Genomic DNA, 12511 nt, shown 5'->3' on the forward strand with positions numbered 1-12511 from the left:
CAGACAGTAGAACAATACTAGGACTGCAATGCAAGGACAGATACAATAGCTAATCAACGAATGGCAGCCAGTGCACCGTAATTCAATGACAATAAAGGCCCCGTCACACATAGCGAGATCGCTGCTGAGTCACAAGTTTTGTGACGCAACAGCGATCTCAGTAGCGATCTCGCTATGTGTGACACGTACCAGCGATCAGGCCCCTGTTGTGAGATCGCTGGTCGTGTCGGAATGGCCTGGGCCATTTTTTGATCGTTGAGGTCCCGCTGACATTGCTGAATCGGCGTGTGTGACGCCGATTCAGCGATGTCGTCGCTGGTAACCAGGGTAAACATCGGGTTACTAAGCGCAGGGCCGCGCTTAGTAACCTGATGTTTACCCTGGTTACCATCCTAAAAGTAAAAAAACTAACGCTACATACTTACCTACCGCTGTCTGTCCCCGGCGCTCTGCTTCTCTGGTCTGGCTGTGAGCACAGCGGCCGGAAAGCAGAGCGGTGACGTCACCGCTCTGCTTTCCGGCTGCCTGCCGCTCACAGCCAGAGCAGAGAAGCAGAGCGCCGGGGACAGACAGCGGTAGGTAAGTATGTAGCGTTAGTTTTTTTACTTTAACGATGGCAACCAGGGTAAACATCGGGTTACTAAGCGCGGCCCTGCGCTTAGTAACCCGATGTTTACCCTGGTTACCGGGGACCTCGGGATCGTTGGTCGCTGGAGAGCTGTCTGTGTGACAGCTCTCCAGCGACCAAACAGCGACGCTGCAGCGATCCGGATCGTTGTCGGTATCGCTGCAGCGTCGCTAAAGTGTGACGGTACCTTAAGGGTCAACAGTCATTCTCACATGAACTCCAGCTCATGTTCCTGGGCCTACTGAAATAATATGTCTGGATAATTCAGATTAATTGTGATATCACCACACAGAAGTGCAAGCTAAGTGTTGACAGTGTACATGAGACCTAGGAAGAGGCCAACAGGCTCCACGTCTTCTGATGTATTCAAGTGTAGATGATGCACTGCAAAGCGCAGGATAACCCCATTAAATTTTTACATTATAGTGGTTTATTGCTACATTACACCGCCTAACAAAGCGCCTTTACAGTGTGTGCGAAATCCACTCTCTTGTATGCCTTTTGAACTCCAAATTATAAGATTTGTTTTCCAAGTGCGCTGAAAATCAATACTGCACAGCCTTGTATGGCGTACTCAGGATTTCTGCTTTATTCGCACATGCAAGCTACTTAAATAGTGTCACAGACAAAGGAAAAGTTCCCTATGACATTGGTAGCAAATAGGATCTTCAGGGGCGTGAATAGAAATATGAAGCGTCTCCGCCTATCAGTGTTATTTGACTGTGTTATAAGACAACATGGATACCAAAGACACAAAATGGAATTTGTTCCCTCACAACAGTAACTATAAGATATCATAGGTTATATGCCAAGGTTAGACGGTCACTTTATACTTTCCATACCGTGTATATGAATTCTGGCAGCCAAGTAATGGATGAGCCATAGCTTCATGGCAAAGAAAACCATCAAAGTATTGACATCCTGTAATAACGCACCATATGAGAAGATATGGAAATACACATGTCAGTAGCTTAGCCGCCATGTGGTCCGGAGGGGGTGGTCACCACATTGCTCTACCCACGCCATGATACTAGTATTGTGAGGAAGACGGGAGACACAAGCGCCAATAGGCAGGAGCTTGTTAGTATGGCCGAGTGGTGGAATTGTCGGGCGGCGGATCTGGAGGGAGCTGAGGATTATCTTTTGGAGTTCGTGTCAGAGATGGACTTATCTTGCCCAGGATAGATTTGTTTTTTTTAATTTTCCCTATATTTTTTTCTCCTTGTGTTTAAAATAGACTCAATACAAGAACGGCTTCTATTTATTGCTACGACCTTTGATGCAAATAACAGCGTATGGTCTGCTAACTTTGAACTTTGACATGTGTCATCTGACTGCTTGGTGTCTGTTTTTTTTTTTCCTTTGAAACCTGTGTGTATTGAATGCTCCACCTATGTATGTTTCATGTGGTATTTCCTGAAGAAGAGGTTGCAAAAAAAACCTTGAAACGTGTAGAATAAACCACTGATAAACTTTAATAACTTTCCGGAATCTCATCATTTGGACAGCGCGGACGAAATCCACATACGGTTACCTTTGCAGAGTCATGCCATGGTACTGACAGTCCTGACAAACTTGCCAAAATCAGGGGCTAGGCAAGTAATAAAAGAGTAGTAGTAATAGTAGTAGTAGTAATAAAAGAGCAAAAGCTTTATGCAGGTGTGGAAAAAATTCTGTAAATTAAGAAGTTTTCACATTTTGAATTTAATAGTATATTCGTATCTCATTCCCAGAGATGCATTGCGAAATTACCCAGATGACTTATCGCTCTGCTACATACTACGTGGGCTGAGTTATATACTGCGTGGGCTGAGTTATATACTGCGTGGGCTGAGTTATATACTGCATGGGCTGTGTTACATAATGCGTGGGCTGTGTTATATACTACGTGGGCTGTGATATATACTGCGTGGGCTGTGTTATATACTGCCTTGCGCGCTATATACTACGTGGGCAGTGTTATATACTATGTGGGCTGTGTTATATACTGCGTGGCCTGTGTTATATACTGCGTGGGCTGTGCTATATATTACGTGGGCTGTGCTATATACTACGTGGCTGCTATATACTATGTGGCTGCTATATACTATGTGGCTGTGCTATATACTACATGGCTGTCTGTGTTACGTGGGCTGTGCTATATACTATGTGGCTGCTATATACTATGTGGCTGCTATATACTACGTGGCTGTGCTATACACTACGTGGCTGTGCTCTATACTACGTGTCTGTGCTATATACTACGTGGCTGTGCTAAGCGCGTTGTACATACATATTCTAGAATACCCGATGGGTGTTATATACTACATGGGCTGTGTTATATAATGCGTGGGCTGTGTTATATACTACGTGGGCTGTGTTATATACTGCGTGGGCTGTGTTATATACTGCCTGGCTGCTATATACTACGTGGGCAGTGTTATATACTACGTGGGCTGTGCTATATATTACGTGGGCTGTGCTATATACTACGTGGCTGCAATATACTTTGTGGCTGCTATATACTACGTGGTTGTGCTATATACTACGTGGCTGTCTGTGTTATGTGGGCTGTGCTATATACTATGTGGCTGCTATATACTATGTGGCTGCTATATACTATGTGGCTGCTATATACTACGTGGCTGTGCTATATACTATGTAGCTGTGCTATATACTATGTGGCTGTGTCATATACTATGTGGCTGTGCTATATACTACTTGGCTGTGCTAAGCGCGTCGTACATACATACATACATATTCTAGAATACCCGATGCGCTAGAATCGGGCCACCGTCTAGTGTAATATATGCGTTCTTCCACCCACGGAATGCAATATTCACTTCACTAGACGCAAAGAGAGCTAGTTAGATGACCATTATCTTCCATTTATGTGTGCCACGGTTAAGATCGGGTGACCAAGCATACCCCCACATCTGATGAAACTCGGATGAAACTCTGATCAAAATCACTGATTAAACTGGGTCTCTCATACAAGAAAAATATTGAAGTGTGAATGAGGCCTAAGGATATCGTCTGCTTTTATGGTTAAATCAGCATAACAGAGTAATATCAGCTGCCTTGTCCTTGTTCACACTTTCTTCTGATCTAACAAGAAGATCACTTAACTGATGTAAGCCGATTACTTTGTGGAAGGGTTAAAATTCAGTGGAAATGATTTTTTTTGGTGGGATTCAGTTAATTGTCTTGGGAATAAATAACTTGAGTTTTTTTTTGCAATCATACGATCACTCCTCATAACAATCTACAATTAATACTCATTGTACAAAAGTTTTAACCAGATAGCAAATGTGGTGCCAATATTCAAAAAGGGCTCTAAAAGTGAACCTGGAAATTATAGGCCAGTAAGTCTAACCTCTATTGTTGGTAAAATATTTGAAGGGTTTCTGAGGGATGTTATTCTGGATTATCTCAATGAGAATAACTGTTTAACTCCATATCAGCATGGGTTTATGAGAAATCGCTCCTGTCAAACCAATCTAATCAGTTTTTATGAAGAGGTAAGCTATAGACTGGACCACGGTGAGTCATTGGACGTGGTATATCTCGATTTTTCCAAAGCGTTTGATACCGTGCCGCACAAGAGGTTGGTACACAAAATGAGAATGCTTGGTCTGGGGGAAAATGTGTGTAAATGGGTTAGTAACTGGCTTAGTGATAGAAAGCAGAGGGTGGTTATAAATGGTATAGTCTCTAACTGGGTCGCTGTGACCAGTGGGGTACCGCAGGGGTCAGTATTGGGACCTGTTCTCTTCAACATATTCATTAATGATCTGGTAGAAGGTTTACACAGTAAAATATCGATATTTGCAGATGATACAAAACTATGTAAAGCAGTTAATACAAGAGAAGATAGTATTCTGCTACAGATGGATCTGGATAAGTTGGAAACTTGGGCTGAAAGGTGGCAGATGAGGTTTAACAATGATAAATGTAAGGTTATACACATGGGAAGAAGGAATCAATGTCACCATTACACACTGAACGGGAAACCACTGGGTAAATCTGACAGGGAGAAGGACTTGGGGATCCTAGTTAATGATAAACTTACCTGGAGCAGCCAGTGCCAGGCAGCAGCTGCCAAGGCAAACAGGATCATGGGGTGCATTAAAAGAGGTCTGGATACACATGATGAGAGCATTATACTGCCTCTGTACAAATCCCTAGTTAGACCGCACATGGAATACTGTGTCCAGTTTTGGGCACCGGTGCTCAGGAAGGATATAATGGAACTAGAGAGAGTACAAAGGAGGGCAACAAAATTAATAAAGGGGATGGGAGAACTACAATACCCAGATAGATTAGCGAAATTAGGATTATTTAGTCTAGAAAAAAGACGACTGAGGGGCGATCTAATAACCATGTATAAGTATATAAGGGGACAATACAAATATCTCGCTGAGGATCTGTTTATACCAAGGAAGGTGACGGGCACAAGGGGGCATTCTTTGCGTCTGGAGGAGAGAAGGTTTTTCCACCAACATAGAAGAGGATTCTTTACTGTTAGGGCAGTGAGAATCTGGAATTGCTTGCCTGAGGAGGTGGTGATGGCGAACTCAGTCGAGGGGTTCAAGAGAGGCCTGGATGTCTTCCTGGAGCAGAACAATATTGTATCATACAATTATTAGGTTCTGTAGAAGGACGTAGATCTGGGGATTTATTATGATGGAATATAGGCTGAACTGGATGGACAAATGTCTTTTTTCGGCCTTACCAACTATGTTACTATGTTACTATGTTACTATGGTATGTAAAAAATGCTCCAAAGTAAGACATGTTTTAAAGCCAGAAAGCTTAGTATTTTATTTTCTATCCCTTTAACAAAATGGATCAATGTGAATTATATTATCAAGAAAAAGTCAGGTTAAAGTGGTTCCCCGAGAAAAAAAAAATAGAAAAAAAAAGTCATTGAGATCCAATCTCCAACACTATTAATTCAGCTGGATGGGTTAAACCGGCTTAACCAGTCGGGTTACTCTGGTTCCTTTATCCCTTGAGATAATTTTCTAATATTATGCGCATATTTCACAGTACTGGGAGCTAAACTCTCTCTTCCCAGGGTTCATGTGTGAAGGGTTTGGTTTTACGTAACCATTCAGTGTTCCTTAAATACAGTTTGTGCTTTGTGTGTTACTTCCCTTTTGTTCACCATTCTCCTGGCTGAAGTCTGACCAAGGTGCAAGTTCCTGTCACCCTAGTAGGTAACTGAAATATACATCATGTCCACAAACTATATATACCCTGAGAGGCAATCTAAACCAGGTCATCCTACAATGGACTCCTGTGGCTGCCAGGTGGACCAACCTCAACATTCCATTAAACAAACACCATGTCTCGTCAGAGTTTTATCCCATGGAACTTGGATAGAAGTATGGTGGCCTACATGGAGGCAAAGAACGTCTGATTTCACACTGCCTAGACAGATGTGGTCATCACCTCTTCCTTTCTCTACAGTGTATGGTTCTTCTCAAGCTCTCCTGTTGAAAAAAAAACATTTGACCACATTGGGTACCTCTTGCAAAACTGTTTTTGCACTCAATACTGGATATGCCCTGGACCCAAGGTCGTTATAGAGAACTGTGTACTTTCCGATTCGTCAACTCGTACTGCATATATTAATCACCATGGACCCTTATTATAGGATGCTAGTACTGGCTCGTTCTTTATAGGGAAAATAGGATGAACTCAACAGTGAGGACAAAGGAATTATATCTCATTGAATGGGACAGCCAGATATGGAAGGGGCTTCACTGTGAGTACAGGTCTAGCAGTCATCTTTCCTATAGCTTGGTGACATTTGGTAAACTTAGTGTCCTTCCTTAGGACATCATTCAGGGCTGTGATACAGGTGATGGTAAGGCACATGATGGCCGTGGCTCGCAGAGTGAAGAGTCAGAACCCATCTGCATTATCTGGCTCGTAGCTAGATCAGATTGCCTTCAAGCTTTACTGAGGTGGACATTGTCAACTGTGCTTGGTCAAAAATGCCAAAACCTGGTTCCTGAATCTCATTCATACGTCTCTGGAATCGAGATGAGAGAACCTTCCAAGGTTCGGTTCGGTAAATGTCCCAATGTTCATCGAACGATTCAGCAAACATACCCGAAATGCATTGACTTCAATGGGAGGCCAAAGCATAGACAACGCCTTCAGGGGGGACAAAAAGCTGCCAAAAGAGCTTAAATCAGCGGCAGGCGCAAGGAAAATTGGCATCAATTGACCCATCAATTGTGCTATAAATAATTAATAAAAAACAAATTTGACGTAGGCCCCCCCTGTATTTTTAATAACCAGCCAGGCAAAACTGACAGCTAGGGGATGCAACCCTATTGGTTTTATTTATTTTTAACAACGTTCCTGATGCGGTATGTGATTAGGCGACTTTATTCTTCGGGTCGGTGCGATTACAGCGATACCAGATTTATATCGGGGTTTTTATGTTTGGCTGCTGTCAGACACTAAAAAAACGCATCTTTTTGCAAGAAGAAGGTTTTGCACCCCCATATTCCCCATGTTTTGAGAGCTATAATTTTTCCATATTTCGGCCGACAGAGTCATGTCATGGCTTTTTTTTTTTGCGGGACGAGTTGACGTTTTTAATGGCACCACTTTCGGGCACATAATATTTTTTGTATGCTTTCTATTCTGATTTTTGGGAAAGAGAATGTACAAAAGCCAGCAATTCAGGAATTGTTTTTTTTTTTTTCGCGTGTGGTAAAATTGATAAGGCAGATTTATTCTTTGAGTCAGTATGATGACAGCAATACCTCATTTATATCTTTTTTTTATGTTTTGCCGCTTTTACACAATAAAAACTTTTATAGAAAAAATAATTATTTTTTGCATCGCCTTATTATGAGAGTTATAACTTGTTTTATTTTTCCGCTGATGTTGTTTTCTTACGGGACACGATGGCGTTTTCAGCGGCACCATTTTTATTTACATTTGACTTGTTGATCGCGTTTTATTCCACTTTTTCCAAGCGGTATGATGGTAGAACATGGTTTGCTTTTTTGTTTGTGGTTTTTTTTTTTCGGCGGCGTTCACTGACGGGAATAACTAGTAGACAATTTATAGATCAGCTGAGCTAATCATGGAAGTTTCGCAAGTCTGATCCCATAGTAGTAGGTACAATAATTGCCTGTGTGCACGGACATGAAATGTTTGATAGAATTATTTAGCTGATAAAGTTAAATGTACAAATATCCCACAGGTTTATAATAATGAATATTACTAGCATATAATACATAATATTTACAAATACCCAAGGGAAAAAAGGTCACACTGCATGACAGTGATCATCCCACCTACCACGTGCTCCACCGCTGCTCCGTCACCAGATACTTGTGTTTCTTCAGATACTTTGTTATCCCTGACACCTGAGGAAGAGACCTAAGACGTCCTGAAAGCCGCTCTATAACATCATTTATTTTATTTTTTTCTGCCATTAATAGGTCTCATTACTACCAGGTTATTATTTTGTTTTTCCAACTGGCGACACGGAACCAAACCCCTTTTTTTCTTGGAGAGACGCCACATTCAATTACATCACAACAAGAAGCTGCGGCCGTTCCAGACCCGCTGTGCCGACCATCACATATCCTCAGGACTATAGAAGGATTATTGGAGCTTTTTACATGTGCCGTATATGGCGGTCATCACTGAGCGGATCCATAGTTGGTTAGAACAGATAATAAATTGTGACAACGACTTCGTTCTTCCTATACATACCTCAGACTTCATGATCCGGTGCGTTGAGCAGTAAGCGACGACTCGGGCATCTGCTTGGACAAGACTCGTGGTCATCCGCAAATATATATCACAGGAGCAAATAACCTGCACCTCAGTGTCCACGGGTAAGAAATGGTTTTTACTTTTATCTTTAATGTCAACACAATGGAAAAGTAGAGGGACACCGGCATGTGTGGTCCTAATTGTCAAGTGCAAGTTTGGAATTTGAATTTACTTTTCCAACTTTCCATAACTTTTTGGAACTTTTCCTAACTCTCCGCTGCTATAAAGTGTGGTCTGCACTTAATAACAATTAATGTGTTAAATGATGCTTCTGTACCATAAATCAACAACACAACTCAGCATCATTTTCTTGTGTCCAATGCAGTAACACTTACACTCACAATCTTAAGATTCATGTGTCTGTCTGGGCTTCCTCATAGCTGTAGCATTCATTACTTCTGGTTTTATATGCATGAAATTTACCACTTGGCTTTTTGTAAGTGAAACTCTCAGCCCGTTATGCCAGGTGCTGCTGACCTTGAAGAGAACACTATGGCTGACCATGGAGAGGTGGCAATGACTCAACGTGGAGAGGTGGCAATGACTGAACGTGGAGAGGTGGCAATGGCTGAACGTGGAGAGGTGGCAATGGCTGACAATGGAGAGGTGGCCAAGGCAGGCCATGGAGAGTTGGCGATGGCTGAACATGGAGAGGTGGCGATAGCTGACCATGGAGAGGTGGCGATGGCTGACCATGGAGAGGTGGCCAAGGCAGACTATGGAGAGGTGGCCATGGCTGACTATGGAGAGGTGGCAATGGCTGAACGTGGAGAGGTGGCAATGGCTGACAAGAGAGAGGTGGACAAGGCAGGCCATGGAGAGGTGGCGATAGCTGACCATGGAGAGGTGGCGATGGCTGACCATGGAGAGGTGGCCAAGGCAGACTATGGAGAGGTGGCCATGGCTGACTATGGAGAGGTGGCAATGGCTGAACGTGGAGAGGTGGCAATGGCTGACAAGAGAGAGGTGGCCAAGGCAGGCCATGGAGAGTTGGCGATGGCTGAACATGGAGAGGTGGCGATGGCTGACCATGAAGAGGTGGCCATGGCGGACGATGGAGAGGTGGCGATGCTGACCATGGAGAGGTGGCCAAAGCAGACTATGGAGAGGTGGCCATGGCTGACCATGCAGAGGTGATAATGGCTGACCATGGAGAGGTGGCGATGGCTGAACATGGAGAGGTAGAGATGGTTGACCATGGAGAGGTGGTGATGGCTGACCGTGGAGAGGTGATAATGGCTGACCATGGAGAGGTGGCGATGGCTGACCATGGAGAGGTGGCCATGGCTGACCATTGAGAGGTGGCCATGACTGACCATGGAGAGGTGGCAATGGGTAACCATGGAGAGGTGGCAATGGCAGGTGTATTCAGCATAGAACTTCCACCATCAATGAACTGAGCACACAAAAATAGCTGCAAGGGTTAATCACAGTTTACTGTATTGTTGAAGATATGTGATGTGATGGCCAGTAGAGGTCAATGGCGAGAGGCCGTATTCGCAGCGCCGAGATTTGGTAGTTGGTGACAGTTGCTAGAGGAAAAGAAGCTGGCTCTGGGTAGAGTGATGTGACTCTTGATCTGTTGTTGGTGACTTTTAGGCTAGTGATGAGCAAGCATGCTCATCAATACTCATCACTCGCTCGAACATCAGTGCCCTCGGGATTCTCGCTACTCGGCGAGTGTTATTTTAATGTTCGAGCTGGAGCTCGAGTCCCCACCCCGCATATTTGGGGTTTTGTAGATAGCCAATGAACATGTGGAGATTGTCTGCCAGTCACTGCAATGTCATAGCCATCTTGGTTGTGGCATTACTGTGATTGGCTAACCACATAGCTTCATCAGGTCTATATAAGACCCATGACACCATGCTCGGCACACTGGATTGTAGCTGTGTATTAGCCAGGTATTCAACCACAATACTTTTTCTGTGAAGTACAACAACAGCCCTTCTTAGGGCTAATGATAATTAATAGTAATACTGCTGTTAGCAGCTCTTATGCAGAGATTGTGCTGAAGGAATAGGGTAGGACAGGATAGGGTGAATTGTATGTCCTTCATGCTGCAACTCAAACCAAAACCCCTTCTCAGGGCTAATAATCTTTTTTTTTCTCTTAATCCTGCAAATTGTTCTGAGCAGGGAAATATTATACACCATTTATACTGCGGCAGTTATGTGTTAAAAGCTACAGCCAGACTTGGTTGGATTTTAATCACATTGCTATATTGAAACTGCAGTGTAAACAGTCCATCGCAGGTGGGCAGAATTTCCTGCAATAGTAATACTGCAAATGTTTTCAGTAGTAAAAATTTATACTGCATTTATCGCGCTAGAGCTGTGCCTCATAACACCCCCAAAAATTATTTGTTTTACAAATCGCATTGCTATATTGATGCTGCAGTGTTATACGTTCATCTGAGGTGGGCATATTTTGCTGGCATACTGCAATTTTTTTCAACAGTGACATTTTATACAGCATTTATCATGCTACAGTTGAGCCTCAAAACACACATAAAAACTATGGTTACAAATAGCATTACTGTCATGATTCAGGCAGGGATTTCCTTGTTTCTCCTTTCCCGGTCTGATCACGTCAGGGGTTAACCTTCCCTGCTTCGCTCCCATTTCCGGTGTGCTATATCTCGGTGTTGCTACCCGTGTGTAGTGCCAGTTATATTTCTTGCCTTCGGTGTGAGTAGCTGGCTCTGAAGAGTTCTTGATCTGTCCTGCTCTGTTCACCTGACCCTTCCTATGTCTGCTTACCTTCTCCCGACCCGTGTCTGCTTCTCATTTCTCTGTGAGTTGGGATTTCCCGGTATTTGACTTATTCTCGTCTTTGACTTGATTCAGCCTCTCCTTGCTGATATCTCTATTACTGACCGGTTACTGACCTTGGCTCGCTTCCAACTTTGTGTTTTGCTTTGCCCTCCTTTGTACTTCATTGACCTCTGGTGTCTACCTGGCTCTCTGTCTACTCCTCTGTCGTCTAGTGATTGCTTCACTGTGCTACTACCGGTCTGCTGCTTAGCCGGACATTTAGCCCACTCACCTCTCTGCCAACTAGTGGAGTGTATGTCACTTTGCATGAACTCCCAACAGCTGGGGCATCGCCAGACCCCAGGAGGGGAATAGAATCGGTTGCCCTGAAACAAAGACTGGAACACAGGCACCAGGACCATGTAAGGGCCCCACCCAAAGGGACTTTAAGCATCCAGATTCCGAAATGGGGGTCTACCGCCTCTTTTGGCCGCCATGGCTGTTGTGGGTACGGCCATGGATAGACCTAGGGAGAGAGCAGGAAGCCAGTGTTTGTACTTTATTTAACTCTGTTATTAAAAATTGTTATCCCTGTTGGACTGCAGTGGTGACTGGAATACGTTTGGTCTGCCTTTCTTTGTGTAAGGTGTCGGGGTGTCTACTGACTGTGGCTTAGTTGACTCGGCTGGGACTACCACCCCTGGTCACCTTGTTACAGGAGCACAACAAACACACGACATGTCAATCTAGCTTTCTGTCCTACATTATAGGGGGGGCGGAATACCACTCTTGAAGCCAGACTAGTGTAAAAGGTTGTTGGATGGATAGCAGATACTGCTTCCAGTCACTTTGCAACACCACCCTGTCTTCCACACGGTCCAGTCTCAGTAGTTGTGAGTCTGGACCACATAATACTCACCCTGATCCTCCTTCCTGCCACCATGCCAAGTGCCTGGAGACTGTGATCCCACACTTGGACACTCCGAAGAGCTGTTCATATTTCCATTTATAGATTCTGGCCTCATGCCCTACCTGTTTCAAGCGGAACATGAGGACTTTGCATGTAGCGATGTTCAAGTATCTGAGCAGAAATGCTCACAAGAAGGCAACAGTGGGAAAATGCAAATACTGTCGCAAGAGCTGGATGATGATGAGACATTGCCAACAAGTGGCGTTGTTAAGTCAACAAGTCAACACTAGGACCAGGGTGCAGAAGTGGAAGACAAGGTGGTGGACGATGAAGTCACTATCCCAACCTGGGATGGTAACATGCAGTGCGAGGTCAGCAGCTCACAGGAGGAGAAATCTGCAGCACCACAACAGGCAATAAGAG

General features: G+C 43.9%; 1 protein-coding gene across 4 annotated transcripts in view; it reads left to right on the forward strand.

Moving 5' to 3' along the window:
- Window positions 1-7982: 7982 nt before the first annotated feature.
- Window positions 7983-12511, forward strand: part of LOC138638833 (fucolectin-4-like) — a 44576-nt gene continuing 40047 nt past the window's right edge. Inside the window, exon 1 of one of the 4 annotated variants that reach the window (XM_069728482.1) lies at window positions 7983-8484. The gene's annotated coding sequence lies outside the window, so the exon portion shown is untranslated. Of the gene's footprint in view, window positions 8485-10300; window positions 10327-12511 lie in introns of those variants that run through there. The other 3 variants (XM_069728486.1, XM_069728485.1, XM_069728483.1) reach the window with 3 other exon arrangements.

This window comes from Ranitomeya imitator, chromosome 5 (assembly GCF_032444005.1).
Source record: "Ranitomeya imitator isolate aRanImi1 chromosome 5, aRanImi1.pri, whole genome shotgun sequence".
In the NCBI taxonomy this organism is placed as follows: Eukaryota; Metazoa; Chordata; class Amphibia; order Anura; family Dendrobatidae; genus Ranitomeya; species Ranitomeya imitator.